Raw genomic sequence first — 22041 nt, forward strand, 5'->3', positions numbered from 1 at the left:
AAATTTATATTCTGGGTATGGCCTGCAAATATAGAAGATGGCCCTTCCACTTTTATGGATTTTTCAAATACCTAACAAGGTACCTTTGTAAAAAGTTCTGTTGCCCTAGTAAGGTACTCTGGAGTGTACATACCAGGCTATCAGGTTGTCTGTCTGTAAGTAAATAAATAATAACGAATAAACTCTCACTGAGCCTCATCTGCAGAATATAAGGATCCCTCAGTCTCACGTGTAGAATGTTAGGTGAATGAATGTTGAGAGAATCTCAGGATTCGCCTCATACTCCTCAGAGTAGTTGAGGCTGAATGACAGCCATAGATTAGTGGCTTGGTGGCTGCTCAGACTCTAAGCGTGGACCCAGCAGCTCAGTCTGATATGGCACATATATGATCAAATAAAAAGCAAGTCATGAACAACCTCACTTGTTCTGTTATAGCAGATAGCTCTCTGTTTGTTCTCAACCCTCTTGCTTTCAGATTTGCTCAATCATCATACTGGCCTTTTGGTTTGGACCTCCATCGTGTCTCTCCTTTGGCTACTTGCAATTGAACCTTGTTCTCAGCTCTGCTTTCTTGTCTGATCTCCGCATTCTCTTCCCAGCTTCCCTTACCTCCCCTGACATGTCTGTCATGATATTGAATGAAAATTTTTCTGCCGAAATTATGACCACAGAGCACTACTAGAGATGGCAATTCAGAGTTGTGACCCAAGGGTTGTTTTGTTTAGTTAGGTACTACTCTTGAGCCAACAAGTCTGCAACCTTTTGCCTGAAATTGTCTTATAGACAGACAGACAAATGCTTCATGTGCTCTTCCAATGGATAAGCTCAGAGATTCTCTGGATCAGTGCAAAAATGAATTAGTGATCTTAATTGTGATAAGATTTCATCTAAGATATGTCAAGATGGATTAGAGGAGATAAGCAAGGCCAAGAAATAAGATACCAAAGCTGTGTCCAGGATGGAAACTAAGAAATAGGGAAGCAGTAGATTCTGTTGAGGAACACATGTGAGACCTAGAGGGACACATGAAAACTGTGAAGGTTGTCAGCTCAAAATAGTCTGCATTTCCTTCTTACCTGGAGATATTTCCATGGAGCTTTTGCCCTGTTCCCCTACCCTAGTTGAATTTTTGGTGCTCCACAGCATCTGATAGTTCATGAATTAAGAAAATATTGTTGATTTTCTATTTTATACTGTGCACTGGCTACATGTTGGAGATACAAGCATGAGTCAATTGCAGTGGCTTTCTGATTCATCTCTGTTTCTGCTTCCCTAATCCATCACACTGCCACCTGAATCCCATCGTCCCCCTTTCTGAGAAATTATAGCAGTGCTGTAAATGCTTAAACTTTGTGAGTAAATGGAAATTATTTCTAAGTTTCTTCTGTTCAGAGAATCTTTGCACTGAATCTTTGTGTTTATGTATGTTCTCAAAATCAAATCTCACATTCCACTCTTTCGTTAATTTTATTTTCTTGTCTTGACATTTCAAGTCATCTGCATTTTCCATTTCTCTCCTGTTGATTTACTCCCAGAAGTCACTTGTTCTAAAAAAAAAAAAAAAAATAATAAGCTTTATGCTTAGCCTTATGTCATGTCTTGTATATAATTCTATTTTTGGATATTATGCCATTTGTGAATATGCTTTTAATTATGTCCCAGTCATTTTTATTGTTGAAAAGTTTATTGTCTTAATTATGCTTATAAAGTTTGGTAATATACTTATAGTCTGAAATTTCAGATAGGTAGCATTGATATGTTTTTAAGAGTATAACTTTAAATTTCACTCCATTAACTTTGTTAGGATTTTCTTTTATATAGCTATTTATGTGTTACAATTTTATTATTCACTAACAAATTTATTACGTTTTCAAGCTTTCTGAAAAACATGACTAGGGTTAAAAAAAAACTTTTTTGTTCTTTCTACCCAGGTTACTACAGTGACTTCAACATTTTATTGATTTCTTATCTTTATTTTTTCCTTCCTTCTATCTGTCCATCCTTTCTTTTTCTTAGCCTACTAAAGTTTGAGACAGTTCCTTCCCGAGAAGTTGAGAAATCTGAGATTAAGGCAGAGACTGACTACCCCAGCTTCTTTAGCCTTGATACAGATATGGTGTAGGACTGAGGGGTTTTGATGTTACTTGGGCTCAAATCAGTTTTTCCACTTTCTAAGTGTGTAATATGAGCAAGTTTTTTTAAACTTCTCTTAGTCCTAGTTTCCTTATCTGTAAAGTAGAGATAACACTAACCTCAGTGTGGGCATAAGAATTAAATTAAATAATGCATTTAAGTGTTTAGCACAATACCCAGTATATAAATACTTTAAAAATGATAGTGTAACATTATCGATCTTCCCTTTAAGAGCAAAGCCCAGTACAAGAAGGATCAGTCAACATAGCCACATTCCTCTGCCTCTACCTTGGCCCTTCATACACATACCTCTCCCCATCTAAAGAATATAAGCTCAAGCTAAGAGGCCTCAAAGAGGAAGCATGCCTAGTTCTCCCCTTGTTCTCTCTCATCTCTCGATGATGGTAGCGTGAATTCCTGCTAAGAGTGCTCTTATGCCTGATATGTGACCATTCCCTTGACTCTGCCAGTGGAGGCCTACAGAGGGGTGGTCTTCCTCTGAACTCACCAATAAATTTCTGGTAAATGATATTCTTTCAGATATATGGTTATTAAAATATACTGTTAGTTTTCTAAAGGGATAGGGTATGATCATGGGAGAAAGTGCCTGAGACAAGGTAGAAAACAAGGTCAACATAATTATCATTGTGGAGAAAAGGTGAAGAAACTAAAAGGTCAGGATATCAGATGGATTATTTATCTATTCGGATGTTGAAATTGATGAATATTATAATAGAAATAGTGTTGGAGTGACAGCCAAAGCTAAAATCATCAAGAAATGCAAGGGAGTGACCTTGACAAGACAGATGTTGCAATAAAGAAGGGTAGTGGTTGGTAGAATCTCATGATATGTGACTCAAAGCAGGAGAGTTTTGAAGAGAGCAGAGGGAGAATGGACTGGAAGTAGCAGTGAGGAACAAGAAGGGCACTTACCAAGCCTCATGTTTGAAGGGCATAGAAGAGAAAAAGTCATCATCTGAGAGGGCTACAGGGAAAGCAGCGTTCTCATGGGAAGAGCCCAACTTCTGTTTAAATAAGGTAAAGGAAGTTGAAATTTTCAGAGAAAAGGTTCAAGATACAGGGATTTTGCTGGTATCTACCCATGAGTCCCACAGAGCTCAGTGGAAGGGTTAAGGTTTCAGAAGATTGATATAGAGACTTCGATTCTATCATCAGTCATTATCATCTCTCCCTTATACATCAGTCCCTTTGCTTTTCTCTCACTTCAGCAACCTTGCCTGGCTAAACCACAGTGCTGATTAAAACCATTTCTTTGCCTGTTCCATGCCTGTGAAACCATACTGTTGAGCTTGCATTAAATTAATCATCATAACCTCAGGTAGACCCATAATGTTGTCTTGCGACCATACTAGATTTCCCTAGTCATACTCTGTTTCATCTGACTCTAGATAACTGGTGAATGTCTTCAATCTCTTCACATGTTCACCAACTCCTCCCCACTCTTCACTTTCAGCTGATGACCTTGCCTCCTACTTCAGAAAAGAAACAGGGGAAAAAGTTTTCACCACCCCCGCTTCCTACTACCTGCAGTGGTATCCACGTACCGTTCTTTCTGTCCTGTTCCTGTGAAAACTAACCTATCAGAGTGCTTCATAGTTCTTAGTCATATCAGTTGTCCTCTCTTCTAAGTCATCATCTATATATGAAGATATGATTTTATTTCTCATCTTAAAAATAATCCTCCTTGACACCACTTTCCCCTCTAACTATTGCCTTATTTCACTGAAACTTTACAGCAAAACTTCTTGAAAGAGTTGTCTGTGTTCTGTTGCTATTTCTCTTCCCGTTCTCTTTTGTACTGAAGCCAGTCAGATTTCCACCCCCACAATTCCATTAAAACCACCCTTACCAGTTACTAGTCATGTCCACATCTGTTATTTCTCAGTCCTTATTTGACTTAACATTCAGGAGCAAAATTGATCACTCCCCACCCCTTGAAACAAATTCTTCACTTGGCTCCTAAGATACTTGTCAAGAACTATGAAGGATCTAAGATTTTACTGCATTTGTAAGCTAACAAGTTAGCCTGCCACAGTTTTGTGAATAGTGGTAGAAAAACAGACTTCTGGATTAGAGACAAAAGATAGTTTATTACTTACAGCAGTATCAGTAGCCAGAATAGCAGTATTTTTGTAATGGTTCTCTGAGCTCCAGTTACCTCCGAGACAATATGAAGGGGGCCAGAATACACCTGCGCACACAGTAGGTTATGTTATTAGAAAGGAAACCTATTTTAAAGAACTAAATCTTTTATAGTGGGCAATAAACATGCCTTCTCTTGGTTCCAGAGGGAAACATTATCTTTATTATACTGGACAGTGACCCTTTGCTTTGCAGGGAGACACTACCAAGTCTTCCAGGGCTGTTGCTAGACCTTCTCGCTTGCAGTGTGCAGAAACATGAGAGACCCATGGAGAATCGTCTCACAGTTCCTCCCTCTCTGTTCACTTCTGTTCAGTCATCTCTGCTGTTTCCTCTTCACTTCCCCAAACTCTAGATCTGCACTGTGCAGTACTGTAGCCAAGAGCTACGTGTAGCTATTTAAATTAAATTTTCAGTTATTCAGTTGTGTCTGTCATATTGCAAGTGCTCAATTGCCACATGCGGGTAATGTCTATCTAGTGAATGGCACAGACATATAAATATTCATCATCATAGGAGGTTCCATTGGACAGCACTGCTCTACATGTTTGAATGCCTCGGAGCTCAGCCTGTGGATGTTTCTTTTCATATTCCTATTTAGAGATAGAGAGTTTTATAGACTCTCATAGAATAAAATTTATTATAGAATATTTCTATATATTTCTTTCTCTTTTATTTGTTTTCCCTCCTTCAGTGATCTCATCTAGTCTCAAGGCTTTAAATTTGACTCAAATTTGTGTCAGCCTAAATCTCTCCCCCAGAGTCCAGACTCAATTCTCCAACAGTATTCTGCACATTTTTACTGAAATGTCTAACAGGCATGTCAACAGTAGCATTCAAAACTGAACTACTGACCTTCCTTGTCACCACCACTTCCTCTCCCACCAACAAATCTATTCTTCCTTCAGTCTCCCCAGTCTCAGTATCCATTATCTTCTTCCAGTCGTTCAAGCAAAAAACAAACAAAATGACAATTTTTAAAAACCAACCCTTAGATTTATTTATCCTTGACCACCCTCTTTTCCACAAAACACACACATCAGTCCCATTGGCTCATATCAAAATATATCCAGAATCTAACTACTTCTCACCTTCCCCAGGCTCGTGCCAGATCCAAACCAGCATCATCTTTTGCCTTGACAATTCCAGGCAAATTTGGCCCCCTTTTTACATTCTTTTGGTCTCCCTGTTTCCACTCTTGTTCCCTGTAGTCTGTTCTCATCGCAGCAAGCAGAATGATCTTGTTAAAAAGTAAGTCTGATCATGTCATTTTTCTGTTCAAAATTCTTCAGTAGCTTCCCACCTCAATAAAAGTCCAAATCTAGTCACGCTGCTGTCCTCACTCTTGCTGAAACATGCTTCCACCTCCGAACCTTTGTCGTTGGTGTTCCTTCCATTTTCCTCCCCTAACCAGCCTCCAAACACATACTTTATCCCTCATGATACTATCTTATTGAAGAGACCAAGCTAATTATCTTATAGAATGATCCATATCATAAATTTCTCTTTCCTCATGATGTTGTTTAACTTATTTCTCTATTTCCTGCAATTGGACATTAGCTCTAAAATATTGACTAAAAGCTAAATATTTTTGACAAGAAAATTCCATAAATGATACTTCGATCTTCATATTTCATCATATTGAGAGATACCTATTATCTAATTGCCCCACCATTAGTGATGTAAAATTTTACTAAGGTGTTAAGGTGGTGACTTTCAGATCCCTCCATTATAAATTTTCATTTTTACCTTTGTGATTAAATAATCTGAAGGGTGAATGATATTTTTTAAAATTCTGTGGTTTTATCACAATGAGATACCATCTCACACCTGTTAGAATAGCTATAATCAACAGGACAAGCAATAACAAATGTTGGAGAGGATGCAGAGAAAACGGTGGGACTGCAAATTGGTACAGCCACTATGGAAAGCAGTATGGAGGTTCCTCAAAAAACTAAGAATTGACCTACCATATCATCCAGCAGTCCCTCTACTGGGTATTTACCCCAAAGACTTGAAAACTCATATTCAAAAAGATATTTGCACACTGATGTTCATAACAGCATTATTCATGGTGGCCAAGACATGGAAGCAAGCAAAGTGTCCTACAATAGATGATTGGCTAAAGAAGCAGTGGTACAATAGAATATTACTCAGCCATAAGAAGAGATGAAATACTGCCATTTGCAACAACATGGATGGACCTTGAAATAATCATACTAAGCGAAATAAGCCAGACAGAAAAGGTTGAAAATCACATGATATCACATATGTGGGATATAAACCTAAAAGCAACAAATGAACAGGACAAACATAGACTCATCAACATAGACAATGGACTAGCGGTTACTGAAAGGGAGGGGGGAGGGGGAAAATAAAAAAAATAAAAATGTTGAAAAAATTTATGTATATATAATATGAAAAAAAAAATGGCATTTAAAAAAAAATGAAAATCCTGTGGTTTTAAGAATACTGTTTAGCTGTGGAACCCTGTTTTTTCAAATGAAATATTTTTGGAGATCTAATATATAAAACAGATAAAAGCAGAGCTCTTCTGGTTGCAGTGGGAAATGCCTAGTATTGGCAGCTTCCAAGGGAACTCTGACAGGCCCAGTTTGTAACTCACAGAACCTGCCCAAACTACAGAGGCTGAGAAAAAATGTGTGAAGTCCTAAAGGCTACCTGGCCTCTCACAAAAGCTCAGTGTGCTTTCTGTTAGAGCAAAATTTGGAGAGCTCTCTCACTTCCTTGGAAAGCTGTGGTTATGGATTATCATTAGAATGGCACTTGGTTTTTCCCTGGCAGTCCACCCACAGTTTTTAGTTGTCTGAGTGCTTCCTTTGACATTCTATCTGTTTTGCAGATGTGAAGATTTGAAATTACTTCATTTTTAGTGTGAGTTGGGTTGCAGTCTTTTTCCCTCTGCTTTGGAAATTCCTATTCATCCACAAAGAATTCTAGATTCAGACATTATTCATCTTATGTCTGGAACACTAAAATCTCATGAGCTTTCACATGTCTTACCTCTTTCCACCTTTAGAATATTCAAAATGCTGCCATAGCTAAAGTCAGTTTTTATCATTTGCTTGCTCCTTGCTTCCTTTCTGCACCTTACTTATTATATACCCTAATAATGTACCTTAGTAGAGAATTGAATAAGTGAATTTGGTATATCCACATGTCGTATATAAGATATATGATGTAGATTTTTATTCATGTGGAAAGTGGAAAAAGAAGGTAATAAACTGTAATTAAATCTTTTGTTATAAGATAAATATTCACAAAAATCCCCATGTCTGTGTATGTGTGTTTTTAAAGCCAAAAAGGACATTTACAAAAATAGTTACATAATACTCTAGGTGTGATCTCTAGGTGTGATATTTGTTACTCTCGCTTGCCTATGTGGGCTCTCTCCCTGTCTCTCCCTTCCTCCTCCTCTCTCAGCAGGCATGTCTTATTTCTACAGTCATTACTTTTATAAATATTAAAATAGTTGTTTAAAAAAACAGCCACTTTGATCCGTCAAATTCAAGCTGCATTGAAGACAGTTCCAGGCCCCTCCCCTAGCTTTCTGCCATTCATGCCATCCTTTGGGATTTTTTCCTGTTCTCATCCCATTCAGGCAACTGTGCCCTTGACCTAGGCTTCTGCCCACTTACATTGTAAGCTGCTTGAGGCAAAATCATAGAATTCATAGTTTCTTCATCTTGAAGAATATCTGGCTGATAGTATTACTTAAGTGTTTATTAAACTATATTGTATATATGTTCTTCTAAACTCTCCAAATGACTTTTATATATAGAATATGATTTGATTTTTTTTACATGATCTCCTCAAAAATAAGAATAAGGAAATATGTGAATTAAAGATACTTAAAATACCAGCAGAGACAACTATTATTGGTGTTTTGGATTATATAATGGAGAATTTTTAAAAATTATAAAATGGTAAAAGTTTAACCCCCAGATTTTCCTTTCAGAGCCAATACTCAGGTAAATCAGTAGCTTTGCAAATGGCATGCATTAAAAATTAATAACCAGTTCACTGTGCTTCCCACATCAAATGATACAAAATAAAATATAGCTTTTTTCTAATTCAAACCAAGAAAACAATTTTTGCGTTTCTCGTGTTCCCTAGACCCCAGAGCCGTCTTTCATCCTATTCTTCCAGAAGAGAAGGTGAAATCTCAGTGAGGGAAGTGACTTGACCAACTTGCTCACTTGGTCAGTGCCGACGCAGAAGCTGGGACGAGTAGCTCCTGACTGCCCGCCCACCTGGCGCTTTTCCCCTGTTTCTCCACTGGAGTAAAAATAAAAGTAAGTTTTTAAGCACTTCCTAGTTCCCACATGCTCAAATCAGGCCTGTTGCTGACATGTTCTAAGTCTCTTTAAGACATTAGCCCTAAACCTAAAGCTGTAATTGTTCTTTCATATTCATGTATACAATTTCTTTGAGCAGCAGAAAACTCTTCCCTTCTAAGAGATGTCTTATTTTCTCACCTATTTTTGAAATGAATACAACAAATCCAAGTCTCCTTTTTTCTCTACAAGTAGTTCTATGGTATGTTTTTGTGTTCTGCTACATTGTTCTCTTGGGATAATTTTCCATACTGAGTCATCCACCGGAGAGTGCCTGTGTTTTCCAGGCAAACTAATAGTTTTATTATTTCTAAATGACTCATTACTGCTGAATCATCACACCTGTTTACTCTGTTAAATAAAAAGTATTTAGGCATTTTCTACAATTTTTCCACTTTCTAGTCTTCAAATATCCTGTCTAAATGACATAGATATTCAACCAATTTTATCTTGTGTCTATGATTTATGTTGATTGTTTTCTTCTTGAACCCTTTCGTCAGTTAAGATAAGCAGTGGAAGTTTTTTACTTCACACTTTCTGCTCCAGATGTTTCCTGAAATAGAACACATAAATAGCAACATAAAAAATATGTGTATATTCTCTATTTTCCATCATTACATTTATGTTGTTTAAGGTTTTATCAATTTCCCAAATTTCTCCGTGAAATTAGGGAGATACACTGATAAAAGAAAACTATAGCTTGAATGTTTGTTGATAACACAAAATCTTTAGAATTCAGCATTGGAAGAATGAAACACTTTCCTCCCTTGACTTCTGTGTCATAGTTGGCTGGTTTTCTTCCTGCCCTTCCTGCTGGTTCTCTTCTCCGTCTCCTCCTTGGCATCCTTCTCCTCACCCCATACATGCTGGTCTTTCTCAAAATGCTGGCCCTTTTCTCACTCTGTATATCCTCAGTTTTATCTACTCTGTGGCTTTAAAACCTTTATCTGATGCTTATTCCCAAACTGTTATTTCCAACTCCTACCTCTTCACTGCCACATATATCCATCTGCCCAGGGAATATCTTCTGGGTGCTCCACTGAAACAACCTGTGCCTAAAGCCGAGTTCATCTCCTCTACACCTTTGCCTTAGCACATAGTAATCAGCCCCAGCCTTATTGTCACGTCTCCCTAGAACCCATTTTTAATTGTTTTAAACTTTGATAGCAATATTATATGTTAATTTTCATATTTAAAGTGTCACTGCTTAAAAGGCTTTTTAAAAATATCAGTTTCCACTCCCAACTGGGCCTATTCCTCAGAGACAATCAATTTTTTAGTTTATTTTTTCTGTTATTTACCTCCATATTTATAAATGAATATATATTGTGAATTCATCATTCATAAATTTTAAACACTAAATTTTCCTTTTCTGATATGAATTTCAATTCTCTTACCCTTAATCTACCACATTAACAAAATAAAGGGTAAAAATTATGTGGTCATCTCAACAGATGCAGGATAAGTATTTGACAAAATTAAACAACCATATGAGATTTTTAAGAACTCTCAGCAAACTAGAAATAGACAAGAACTTTCTCAATCTGATAAAGGGCATCTACTAAAAGCCCTACAGCTGTCATTATATTTTATGGTGAAAGACTGAGTACTTTTGCTCTAAAATCAAATATAAGGGAAGGATTTTTTAACTCACCACTTCTATTTGATATTGTTCTGGAGATCCTAGCCAGTACAGTAGGCAGTAAGGTAGTAAATATTGGAAAGGAAAAAGCGAAACTATCTCTATTCTCAGACAACATCATTGTCTATATAGAAAATCCCAAGGAATTTACCCCTAAAATACAATACTTAATAAGTGAATTTAGCAAAGTGGTAAGCAACAAGATCAATATACATAAATCAAATATTTTATATACCAGTAATAAACACAATGAAAAATAAAATTAAAATAACAGTACCATTTCTATTAACATCAAAAAACGTAAAATACTTGAGAATAAATTTAATGAAAGGCCTACAAACATTGCTAAGAGAAGTTAAAGAGCATCTGAATAAACGGAGACACATGCCATGTTCATGGATTGGAGACTTGATATTGTTAAGATCTCCATTATCACTAAATGGAGATTGAAATTTTGATCAAAATCCCAGCACATTTTCTTTGTGAAAATTGGCAAGCTGATTCCAATATTGATAAAGAAGTACAAAGGACCTAGAATAGCCAAAATAATTCTGAAAAAGAAAAAAATTTGAGGATTTATATTACTATTTTAAGACTTACTATAAAGCTATAATAGCTAAGACAGAATAGTATTGATGTATAGAGAGACAAAAGAGTAGAGAATCTAGAAGTAAACTCATGTATATGGTCATTTATTTTTCAGCATATGTTCCAACATAATTCAATGGGCACAGCCTTTTGAACAAATGGTCCTGGATGATCTTCAGACTTAGCCTTATACCACATCATAGATCATAGACCTAAACATAAAAGTTGGAACTATAGAATTACCCAAAAGGACCTCAAGAGAAAATCTTCATGACCTTGGTCTATATAGGCAAAGATTTTAAGACAGGATACAAATGTATTTAACTATTAAAGAGAAATCGATTAATTGTATTAATGAATTTAGTAATAGTAAAACCTCTTCAAAACCTACAGCTAAGAAAATGGAAAGAGAAGCCACAGACCAAGAGAAAACATCTGTATCTAAAATATATCAGTGAACTTATTTTTATTATCATTTTTTATTTTTCATTTGGCATCCAGTACTATATTAGTTTCAGGTGTGCAACACAGTGATTAGACATCTGTATAACTCACAAAGTGATCATGCTAATAAATCTAGTGCTCCTCTGACACCATACATAGTTATTATAATATTATTGGCTATATTCTTTATGCTATACTTTCTATCTCTGCGACTGTTTTGTAACTACCAATTTTTACTTTTTAATCCCTTCCTTCTTTTTCACCAACTCCCCAACCTACCTCCCATCTGATAACCCTTAAAATGTTCTCTGTATCTGTAAGTTTGTTTGTTTGTTTGTTTCGTTCTTTAGATTCTATGTATACATGCAATCATATGGCATTTGTCTTCCTCTATTTGACTTACTCCCCTCAGTACACTACCCTCTAGGTCCATCATGAAATATCTTTTCCATCCCCTTTTAATCTGTATGTGTCTTTTAATCTGAAGTGAGTCAGCACATGTAAGGGTCTTGTTTTCTTATCCGTTCAGCCACACTATCTTTTGATTAGAACATTTAATTTTTTTTCATTTGAAGTACTCGTTGATAGATGAGTAGTTATTGCCATTCTTTATTTAGACTTTTGTTATATATTTTTTTCTTTTTCATAAAGAAGTCTTTCCAACATTTCCTATAATACCAGCTTGGTGGCGGTGAACTCCTTCAGCTTTTTCTTGCCTAGGAAGCTCGTTTTCTGTCCTTCTATTCTAAATGATAACTTCGCTGGGTAAAGTAATCTTAGTTGTAGGTCCTGGGTTTTCATCATGTTGAATATTTTGTGCCAAGCCCTTCTGGACTTTAAAGTTTCTGTTGAGAAATTGTTTGACAGTCTTATGGGCATCCCTTGTATGTAACTAATTGCTTTTCTCTTAATCCTCTTAAGATTCTCTCTTTGAATTTAACCTTTGGTATTTTAATTGTGATGTATCTTGGTGCGGGCCTCTTTGGGCTCATCTTGTTTGGTACTCTCCGAACTTCCTGGGTTGTACATCTGTGTCCTTCAGGTTAGGAATGTTTTCCGTCGTTATTTCTTCAAATAGGTTTTCAATTCTTTGCTCTCTTCTGGTACCTCTGCAATGTGAATGTTGTTACACTTGACATTGTCCCAGAGGCTTCTTAAGCTATCTTCATTTTTTGCATTTTTCCTTGTTGCTGTTCTGATTGGGTGTCCTCTACTATGTCACTGATTCGATCCTCCGTTTCATCCACTCTGTTGATTCCCTTTAATGTACTCATCATCTCAGATAATGTGTTCTTCATTTCTGACTGGCTCCCTGTTATGTTTTCCATCTCCATTTTTATGTGTATCTATTAGAGTTTTCACTGAGTTACTCTTCCCCTAAGTTCCTTGAGCAACTATATAATCAGTGTTTTGAACTCTGCATCTGGTTGCTTGTCTCCATTTTGGTGAATTCTTTTTCTGGAGCTTTATTCTGTTCTTTAATGTGGGGCATGCTTCTTTGTCTCCCTATTTGGGCTGCTTCTCTATGTCTGTTTCTATATATTAGGTAGGGCTCCTAAGTATCCTGGTCTTGTGGAGTGGCTTTATTTAGTAGGTTTGCTATGGGGCTCAGTGGCACAGTCCTGGGGGGGTGGGGATTGTCCAGCTGCAGGCCAAGTTCAGCCACAGCCTGTGCACCTCCAGGGTCACCTGGTAAGAGTCACCAGGCAATCCACGTATGGCTTCCACCCACTGTGCTGGGCTTATAGGTGCCTCAAGAGGCCAAGTCAGAAACCAAGGCCAGCTGCCACTGGTGTAGGGCTTGGGGCTGCTTAGCAAGAGGTATGGGGCGCACTGAGGCCAGATACTGCTTCTTTGGGTTTTGTGAGCCTTTGTGAGATTTTTTGAAAATTTGCAACAGGAGGCAAGACAGCCTGTATGAAATAAATCACTGGAAGCAGCTTGGGTGGACCCACAAATTGGGAGAGGTGGAGTCTCAGGGAATCCCCTGGGCTGAACAACCTGTGTTCTCCAGGTTGATGGCTTCTCCCTCTGCAGGCTGAGAGCAGGGAGGGCTCAACAAAGGAACAGTGGCTTCTGCTTTCATCTCTGTCCGGGAGCAAGCCAGCCCATCCAGCCTTGCCCTAAAGCCCGACAGTTCAGCACCTTCTGGTATGTCCCTAACACCCCTCGAGCAGCTGCCCCAGCACTGGAACTCAGAGTGAATGAGTCCATCAGCAAGTAAGACCGGGCATGGGCCCTTTAAAAGGAAGGTCTCTGCTTCTCGCAGCCTTCTATCTCATTCGGCTACAACCACCGCTGGTTTTCACAGCCAGAGGTTGTGGGGACTTCTCTTCCCAACACTGGAACCATAGTCTGGGGAGCCCAGTGTGTGGCCAGGACCCCTCGCTTCTCAGGTGGGGGAGGTGGCTTTGCAACCTAGATTGCCTTCCCAGTTCTTGATGGCCACATGCGTTTGTGGAACTGGGCGTTTTGCGTCTCCTCCCCTCATACTATTTTGAGGTGACCTTTTATTTGAGGTGACCTAGTGGTAGGGCTTCTGTTCAACGAGACCTCTGGTGACTCCACGTATAGTTGCTCTGTAGTTTTGTTAAAATTTTGGTGTGGTCGCTAGAAGAGGCGTGCACAGCCTCTACCTTCTATGCCATTTTGAATCCTATTACAACTCAGTGATCAAAGACAACCCGAAAGATTTGAATAGACACTTCACAAAAAATCCACATGAATTGCTAATAAACCTATGAAAAAATGCTCAATATCATTAGTCATCAGATAATGAAAATTAAAGTCACAGTAGGATACTACTTCACACCCACTAAAATGGCTAACATTAAAGAAACTGACAAACATCCAAAAGGATATATAGCTCTCAAGTATTACAACTCTCAAGTTGATGAGAGTGTAAGACGGTAGAACCACTTTGGAAAAGTTTTACAGGTTTTTATAAAGTTAAATGTACGCTTATTAGGACTCAGTAATTGTTCATTACCCAAACATAATGAACACATATCCACAAAAAGACTTTTTACTTGAATGTTCTTAGCAGCTTTAATTTATAATAGCCCTAATTATAAACAACCCAAATGTCTATCAGCTGGTGAACAGATAAGACAAATTTTGATATATTCATATAGTAGAATACCTATTAAGCAGTAGCAGGAATTATACAGCTGATGTATGCAGAAACGTGGATGAATCTCAAACCATTGTGCTAAGTGAGAGAAGCCAGACTGAAAAGTGCATACATTTCATGATTACATACATATGAAGATCTAAAATTGGCAAAACTAATCCATAGTGATAGGAATCAGATCAGCGATTGACAGATATTGCAGGTTAGGGAAATTGACTGGGAAAGATCACAGGGATCCTGTTAGGGTAATGTAAATGTCCTATCATTTTTAGGGCAGTGGTTACATGGTTCTTGTTAAATAGCATTGAACTGTACACTTAATATGTACATTTTTATTGTATGTAAATTATACAACAATAAAGTCGATTTAAAATGAAAATGAGGCTCTAAAAAGCTGAGAGGAAGCTCTCTGTGGATAGCATTTGTCAGTTAGTGGGCTCCACTGTAAGGTGATCATGTAGTTAGATGGGATTTCTAATCTCCAGAAAAGGATTCGTTAATCCACAGTGGGGGCTGGGAGTTAGAGGTAATAAGTCTGGTTTCTTGTGCCCTTGACCTGGGCAAGGGAAAGGGGGGCGGGGGGGCTGGTGGCCTTGTTAATCAGAACGTAATAAGCCAAGAATGTAATTATTTAATTTTCAGTCTTTTACTACCCTCTGTGTGTGATGCCCCTGGGATTGGTTCTTTTCTGGTTGTTGTTTTTTTTCACCACCAAATAAATTTCCTGTCTTCAGGGTGAAGCAGGGATGGTTTTTTTTTTGAGTTTGTGGAATGGGGTGGAGAGTCCTATTTCCTTTGTATAATTTCAAACACTCTTCTTATGTTCAGTCCTGTGCTCTAACCCAATTTTTGTGGTATCCGGTGCAGAGTGAATTGGTTTGCTTGCCATTAGTATCCCTACCTCTTCTACTCTGCTAAGTCACTTACCATCCCTGCTTCTGTTTTCTATCTTCATATCTAGTGATTTGTGGTTACAGGTGTCTTCTAGGTTCTTTAAAGATGTAGTTTACATTCTTATTTTTGTTCTTACTATTTAGAAGAGACCTTAAAACTGTAAAATCCATACTGCACATTTTCAACTTCAGCAATACCAAACCCCTTATAATTCTCCAAACACAAGGCCTTTTCATATCTCTGTGGCTTTGTAGAATTTCTTTTTGCTTATAAGGTCCAGTTTAATCCCTCCTCACCTGGTAGGGCTCTAATCTTTCAAAATCCGGTCCTCTCTCTCCTAACTTTTCTCGCCTGCTCCTTCTGTTCCTTTGTTTCACAGTAAGTCCACTTCATCAGCAGTGGCCGTAGAGCAGTTTACTATGGAAGAATACCAGGAGCCACTGGAAAGTTCTCGTTAGGGTAATCATAAGCTGCTTAAAGTAGAAGTGACAGTAAGAGTTAAATAAACTCTAGAAGTTGCTTATGAACCACGCAGGTAGAAATTGGGAAAACAGACTGGCCCTTTGCAGGGACGAAAGAACCAGGATAGACAAAAGTCTTGGGGGATAGGCAGGCAGAATGCAATGAGATGAGACCTGAGGTGGGATAAATGTAAACAGTCAGAAAATTAACTCTAATTTCCTAAGAAGTCTATTCCACTTTCTACCCCGATACAATAGGTGTTTAGATTGATTGAATTTTTTTAGTGTATTTCATCAAATCAAAGACTGTAAAACGCTCATTATTTCATATGCCATTAAGAAAATTAAAAACTCACATTATGACACAATACTTATCATTCAGGATTTTTTTGCTTATTGAAAGTTCTTTTAGTCTTTTATTGACAGGTATTTTAAATTACATATCACTCTTGTACATACATAGTCTTTGGGACTATGCCATAGTCTGGGATTTCTTTGAAATTGCACTTGCTAAGGTTGTCATTTGACAATATAAGGTTACTTCATATTGGCAATTCCAGTGGGTAATTTTTTTTTTTTCTTGACCTCTCAGTGGCATCTAACACTAGTGGCCTTCATTTTGAAAGTCTCTTCTTCAGCCTCTGTGAAACTGCTTTCTCCTGATTTCCATGTTACCTTATGGGCTCTTTCTTCTTAGCTTCCCTCTAAGAATTCTTTTCCTCTGTTTGACCCAGAAATGTCAGTGTTCCTCAGTTCTATCCTCAGCCCAGTGTTCTTCTCACTTTATGCAGTCACCTGTAACCTCTCAGGGCTGCATCTGCATTCCAGATCTATCTGCTGACCTCCAGGTTTTTATACTCACTTTTCATTCACTTGGATTTTCCACAGCTATCTTTTCAAACAACACATTCGGAATAAAACTCTTTATCTTTTCTATGGCCACCTCCCATAAAACAAAAACAAAAAGTCTATGTTGAGAGTAGCAACACTAGTCCCCCAATACCTAAGCCAGAAACCCAAGATTCTACCCTCTCTCTTTCCCTTCCTTGTGTTCCATGAATTTTTCCTCCTTGATTATCTAATCAGTGCCTTCCTCTTTGTTAACTGCTGCCACCTGCTTGGTTTAGGTTCTCACAGCTTCGTTCATAGATTATTACAGTAGTCTCCTAATTGATTTCCGTGCCTCCACTTCACTTAGCTGCTAGAACGATCTTTCTTAAACGTGCATCTCATCTTGTTACTCCCCAGCCTAAAAGTCTTCGTTTTTCCCATAGTTTTCAAATAAAGCTCAGACTCTTTGAGCACACAAGGCAGTCTGTGGTCTAGTTCCTGCCACTCTCTTTCTTCCCTTCTTGTTTCTCTGTACACTTCCCCCAGTGAAATTAACTGGAACAACTTGGACTTCTGAACTCAGTGTGCCATGTTAGGCTTCTGAGCCTTCACATATGTTTCCCTCTGCCTAGATAGAGTATTCTTCCCTTCCTTTTTAATCCTTAGCCATCCTTCAAAACTAGGTACATACATCCCTTATTTTGGGAAGCCTTTCCTGACTCTTCAGTCTGATTTAGATACTCTTTTTCAGTATGGACAAAGGGCATGAAAAAAGGCTTCATAAATGGACAGAGCAAAATGTTCATGACGTAAATAAAAAGGCACAGATTAAAACAATGCACTTCCATTTTTTCATCTATCAAATTAGCAAAGATTTAAAGAGTAGTATCACTCAAGGGGAAATGAGCTTACTCCTACCCTGATATTGGAGGTTTAAATTTGTCATTTTTCTGGAGGACAGATTGACCCTGTGTACTTAAAGAGTATATCCATACACATACACACTCTCTTGCACTCAGCATTCTACTACTTAGAATGTATCCTAAGAAAATAACTGGACAACTACGTAAAATATATGTATAAGAATGTTTATCACTGTTTATTTTAAAACCAAAAAAAATAGTAAATAACGTGTATGTCTTATAATAGCAGATGGCTAAATGATCCATATGGTACAATATTATATCTATTAAAATGATCTAGATCTGTTTGGACATGGAGGTATTTACATGAGATATTGCTGGTTTAAAGTAAGTTATAAAATACATAGTATAGTCCAGTTTTTATTTAAAAATTACACATAAATTTTCATAAGAAAATGACACAGTGTATATTCATAAAAATATTAACAGTAGTTATTTCTGAATGATGATATGGGTAATTAAATTCTTTTTACTTACAAATATTTTCTAACTTTTCTGAAAATAACATGTATTAATTATGAGAGCAAAATGGGGAAAACAGAAGCCCTACGCTAGTACTCCTGATACCCACTGTGCTTGCCTCTTTCATTGCCCCATTAAACAGTAAATGTACTGAGAGCCATCATAAATGAATTATTCAGAATCATTCTCCTAGGGCCTGGCTCAGAAGAGAAAATACTTGATGAGTAAATTATACCTATAACAGTTAACAGTTATTGAACATTTCCTGTATCGTAGGCATCGTTCTAAGCATTTGACACGTTAACTTAATCCTCATGACATGGGTACTATTATTATGTCAATTCTGCAGAAGAAACAAGTGTGAAAGTTAAACAGCTTACATAAAGCCACACAACTGTTAAGTGGCAAAAAGGAAATCCAAACCTAATGCAGTCCAGCTTTCACTTAGAGATATAAGGTGGCATCATGGTTCTGAGTTACAGTGTATCTCTGATTGAGAATAGTTGGATTAGATCCCATGTCTAGGATTCCAGCTGAACAATTGGGCATCAGTTAAATCATGGTTTGAATAAAAGGCAGAATTTGACACCCACAGATCTGAACCAAATACCAGAGAGTAATCTTTGTTTTTTGGCATTAAAAAAAGAAAAAACACCTCAAATCATTTTAGACTGTAAACTTCTCATCGAAATTAGTGCCATCCTTTGAGGTTTGGCTTTATTAGGTACGCTCTCTCTCTGCTGTTTGTGTCCCTTCAAAACTTAAAGACCTAAATATTAATTAGTTCTTTAATTATTTTACCACTTTTCCTTCTCAGTAAGATTACTTATAACAAGTTTGTCAAATTTTATTTTTAAAACCTGCCAATCTTCAGTTTTGCCTTATTTTCTTTTTTCCTTCATATGTTTTTTTAAGTCAGAATTTCTGAAAGCGGCATTCTCATCATCTAAAACTACACGGCTTAGTATGGTGACCACTAGCCACATGTGGTTTTTAAAGTTAAAATTAATTAAAATTAATTAGAATGGGCAAAAAATTTAAACAGTACTCCTCCAAAGAAGATGTGGGCCTAATGGACAAGCACAAGAAAAGATGTTGAACATCATTAGCCATTAGCGAAATGTAAGTTAAAGCCACAATGAATTAACACTACACATCTATTAAAATGGCTAGAATAGAAAATACTGACAATCCCAAATGCTGAAGAGGATGTGGAATCAACTGTATCTCTCATACATTGCTGTTGGGAATGTAAAATGGTATAGCCACTCTAGTAAACAGTTGGCAGTTTCTTATGAAGACACATTTACCATAAAACCCAACAATTACAGTCTTTGGTATTTACCCTAGAGAAATGAAAATTATGTGATGCAAAAACCTGCACTAATATTTACAGCAGCATTATTTGTAGCCAAAAACTTGAAACAACATAAATATCCTTTAATGGGTGAATGATATATCCGTACAATGGAATACTACTCAGCAATAAAAAGGAATGAACTATTGACACATGCAGTAGATTGAATGACTCTCAAAATCATTGTGTTAAGTGAGAGAAGTCAATCTCAAATTTTTACATACTGTGTGATTTCTTATATAAAACATTCTTGAAATGACAGAAATATAATGATGGAGAACAGATCAATAGTCAGCAGGGCTCAGGATTGGGGTGACTGTGTGACTATAAAAGTTTAGCATGAGTGGTTTCTTTGGAGACAGTGAGACAGTTCTGTATCCTCATCGTGGTAGTTGTTACTATAAAAGGAAGGGAAGAAGGATGGAAAAGGAAGGAGTAAGTACTTAAAACTGGTGAAATCCAGTTAAGATCTGTAGCTCAGTTACTAGTACCAATGTCAGTTTCCTGGTTTTGATCATTTTACTGTGGTAATATAGAGGAAACTGGGGGTAAGGGTACACAGGAACTCTGTATTATTTTTGCAACTTATTTGTGAATCTAAAATAATTTCAAAATTAAATTCAGTTCTTCAGTTACACTTGCCATATTTAAAGTGCTTAATGGCCCCATATGGCGGCCATATCAGATAGCACAGACATAGAATATTTCCATCAACACAGAAAAGTTTTATTGGACAGCGCTGGTCAAAAAGCACATGTCTGACTTTGGCTGGTGTTCTCTCCTCCTTGACTTTCAAATTCTAATATCACATGATTACTCTCATATTTTTCATTGTGTTACCTTATCAACCTGTTTTGGTTATATTCAAACCTAAAGAAGTACTTCTCTTTAATTTCTCAAATTTTAGAGAAATAAAATAGTTTTATGCCAATTTAGGAATTTATCTGACATGTGTTTTAACAGGTATCTGGATGTTTAAGTTTTCCAACACTTACGTATTTTGCTCCTGGATCAGTTTTATCATCTGTATCACTTATTTTAGGATATACTCCTAATATCTCTCATATACTTATTCTAATATACTTTCCTTACAGTGTCCTTTTATGTTTTCCCTCCCTGTTATTCTTACCCAAAAACTTTTAAAATCTTGGATTTCTGAAAATGTGCATAGTTTTTATGTTCGTTGCTATTTCTTCCCTGTCTTCTGGATGGACATCTTTTAAAAAGATAGTATCTTCCATTGCCAATTTCTAGTATTTTATCCCATAACACTTATTCCTCCTTGGCTTCTTTGTATTTTAACTTTAGAATTACTGGGCGCTTTCTTTACAATAGAACTTCTTTCTGCTTCACTTTCATCCATCCTTCATGATAACTAGTTTTATGAACCATCTGAGATTTGAATGCAGAGAAGTGGAGGATGAGACAATATTTCAAGATCCAGTCACATAGCAACAAAGTTAACACACTGAAGGACAAGACGTACGAGGGTGAACTACCTGAAGAAAACCACAAAGAAAAGTAAAGGAATATTTCTGGAATTAATAATTTTATTTTCCTAGGTGGAAAATCTATATATTATACTGATGTCTATGTTCCTTCAAAATAATTCATAAGTTTATTACATTGTAATCAGATTCCAATAGGATTTTTCTTAAAACTTGACAATTCAAAAATTCATCTGGAAGACCATCAAAGAATATGCGAAGTGTAAAAGATAATCATAATTAGGGACATGGGAAAGCCAGATAATAAAACTTAATAAGAAAACAGCGATTACAGTAGTGTAGGAATGGCATAAAAACAGAGTGATCATTGGATCCAAAAAGTCAGGAAATATACTCTAACCAGTATAAGAATTCAACAAAAGAAAGGGTTTTCTGTGAATTAATTGCATTAGTTGCATCTGTATTCACTAAGTCATTAATGTCTTAATGAGCAATAGACAATTTACCGAAGACGAAATTGAATAAGCAAAATAAACAGTTTTCTAGGATTGAAGAAATAAAAATGAAAACAATGAAGTTCTGTTCCTCAATATTAAATGGGTAAAGATTTTACTGGTGCTGTTGATGGTGCATTGGTGCTATTGATCTTCATTGCTGTCATTATCTCATTCCTGTCATTGTCTTACTGCATCATTCTTGATTCAGCAGTATCTCATATTCTATCCTTCAGCAAATCATATTGGCTCTATGTTTGAAATACATACAGCATCTAAACACCTTCACTGTTATTCTCCTGGTCCAAGCCCCCTGGCCTTCTTGCCTGATTTATTGTAATAGCTCCTAACTTTTTTCCCTGCTTATTATCTTGCTCCTCTACAGTCTCCTCTGAGCACAACAACCAAAATTACCAATTTAAAATGTAAGTCTGATCATGTCATTCCTCTGCTCAGGAGCCACCATTTGTTTCCAAGCTCACTCAGCGTAAAGCCAAGTTCATCATAGTAGTCTACAGACTCTGCATTATTTAGACTTCCACCTTTCCTTTCTGATCTCATCTCCTACACTGCCCCCTTGCTTTCTCTGCTCAAGTCACTTTAGCCTCCTTGTCATTCTTTTAGTAAATCAAGCATGCTCCCATCTCAGGGCCTTTGTACTTATGGTTGCTCGGCCTGAGATGATTTAGCCCCCAGTACCTCCTCAGCC

The 22041-nt window shown here is 37.0% G+C and overlaps 1 protein-coding gene across 5 annotated transcripts in view; it reads left to right on the forward strand.

Moving 5' to 3' along the window:
* Window positions 1-22041, forward strand: part of PPP2R3A (protein phosphatase 2 regulatory subunit B''alpha) — a 159657-nt gene that overhangs the window by 17410 nt on the left and 120206 nt on the right. For 3 of the 5 annotated variants that reach the window (XM_023538371.1, XM_011373193.2, XM_011373194.2), the window contains exon 2: window positions 8435-8613. The exons of 1 other annotated variant lie outside the window; for it this stretch is intronic. The gene's annotated coding sequence lies outside the window, so the exon portion shown is untranslated. Of the gene's footprint in view, window positions 1-8434; window positions 8614-13366; window positions 13481-22041 lie in introns of all 5 variants that reach the window. One more of the 5 variants, XM_023538369.1, reaches the window with a different exon arrangement.

The sequence above is a fragment of the Pteropus vampyrus genome, unplaced genomic scaffold (genome assembly GCF_000151845.1).
Source record: "Pteropus vampyrus isolate Shadow unplaced genomic scaffold, Pvam_2.0 Scaffold220, whole genome shotgun sequence".
In the NCBI taxonomy this organism is placed as follows: Eukaryota; Metazoa; Chordata; class Mammalia; order Chiroptera; family Pteropodidae; genus Pteropus; species Pteropus vampyrus.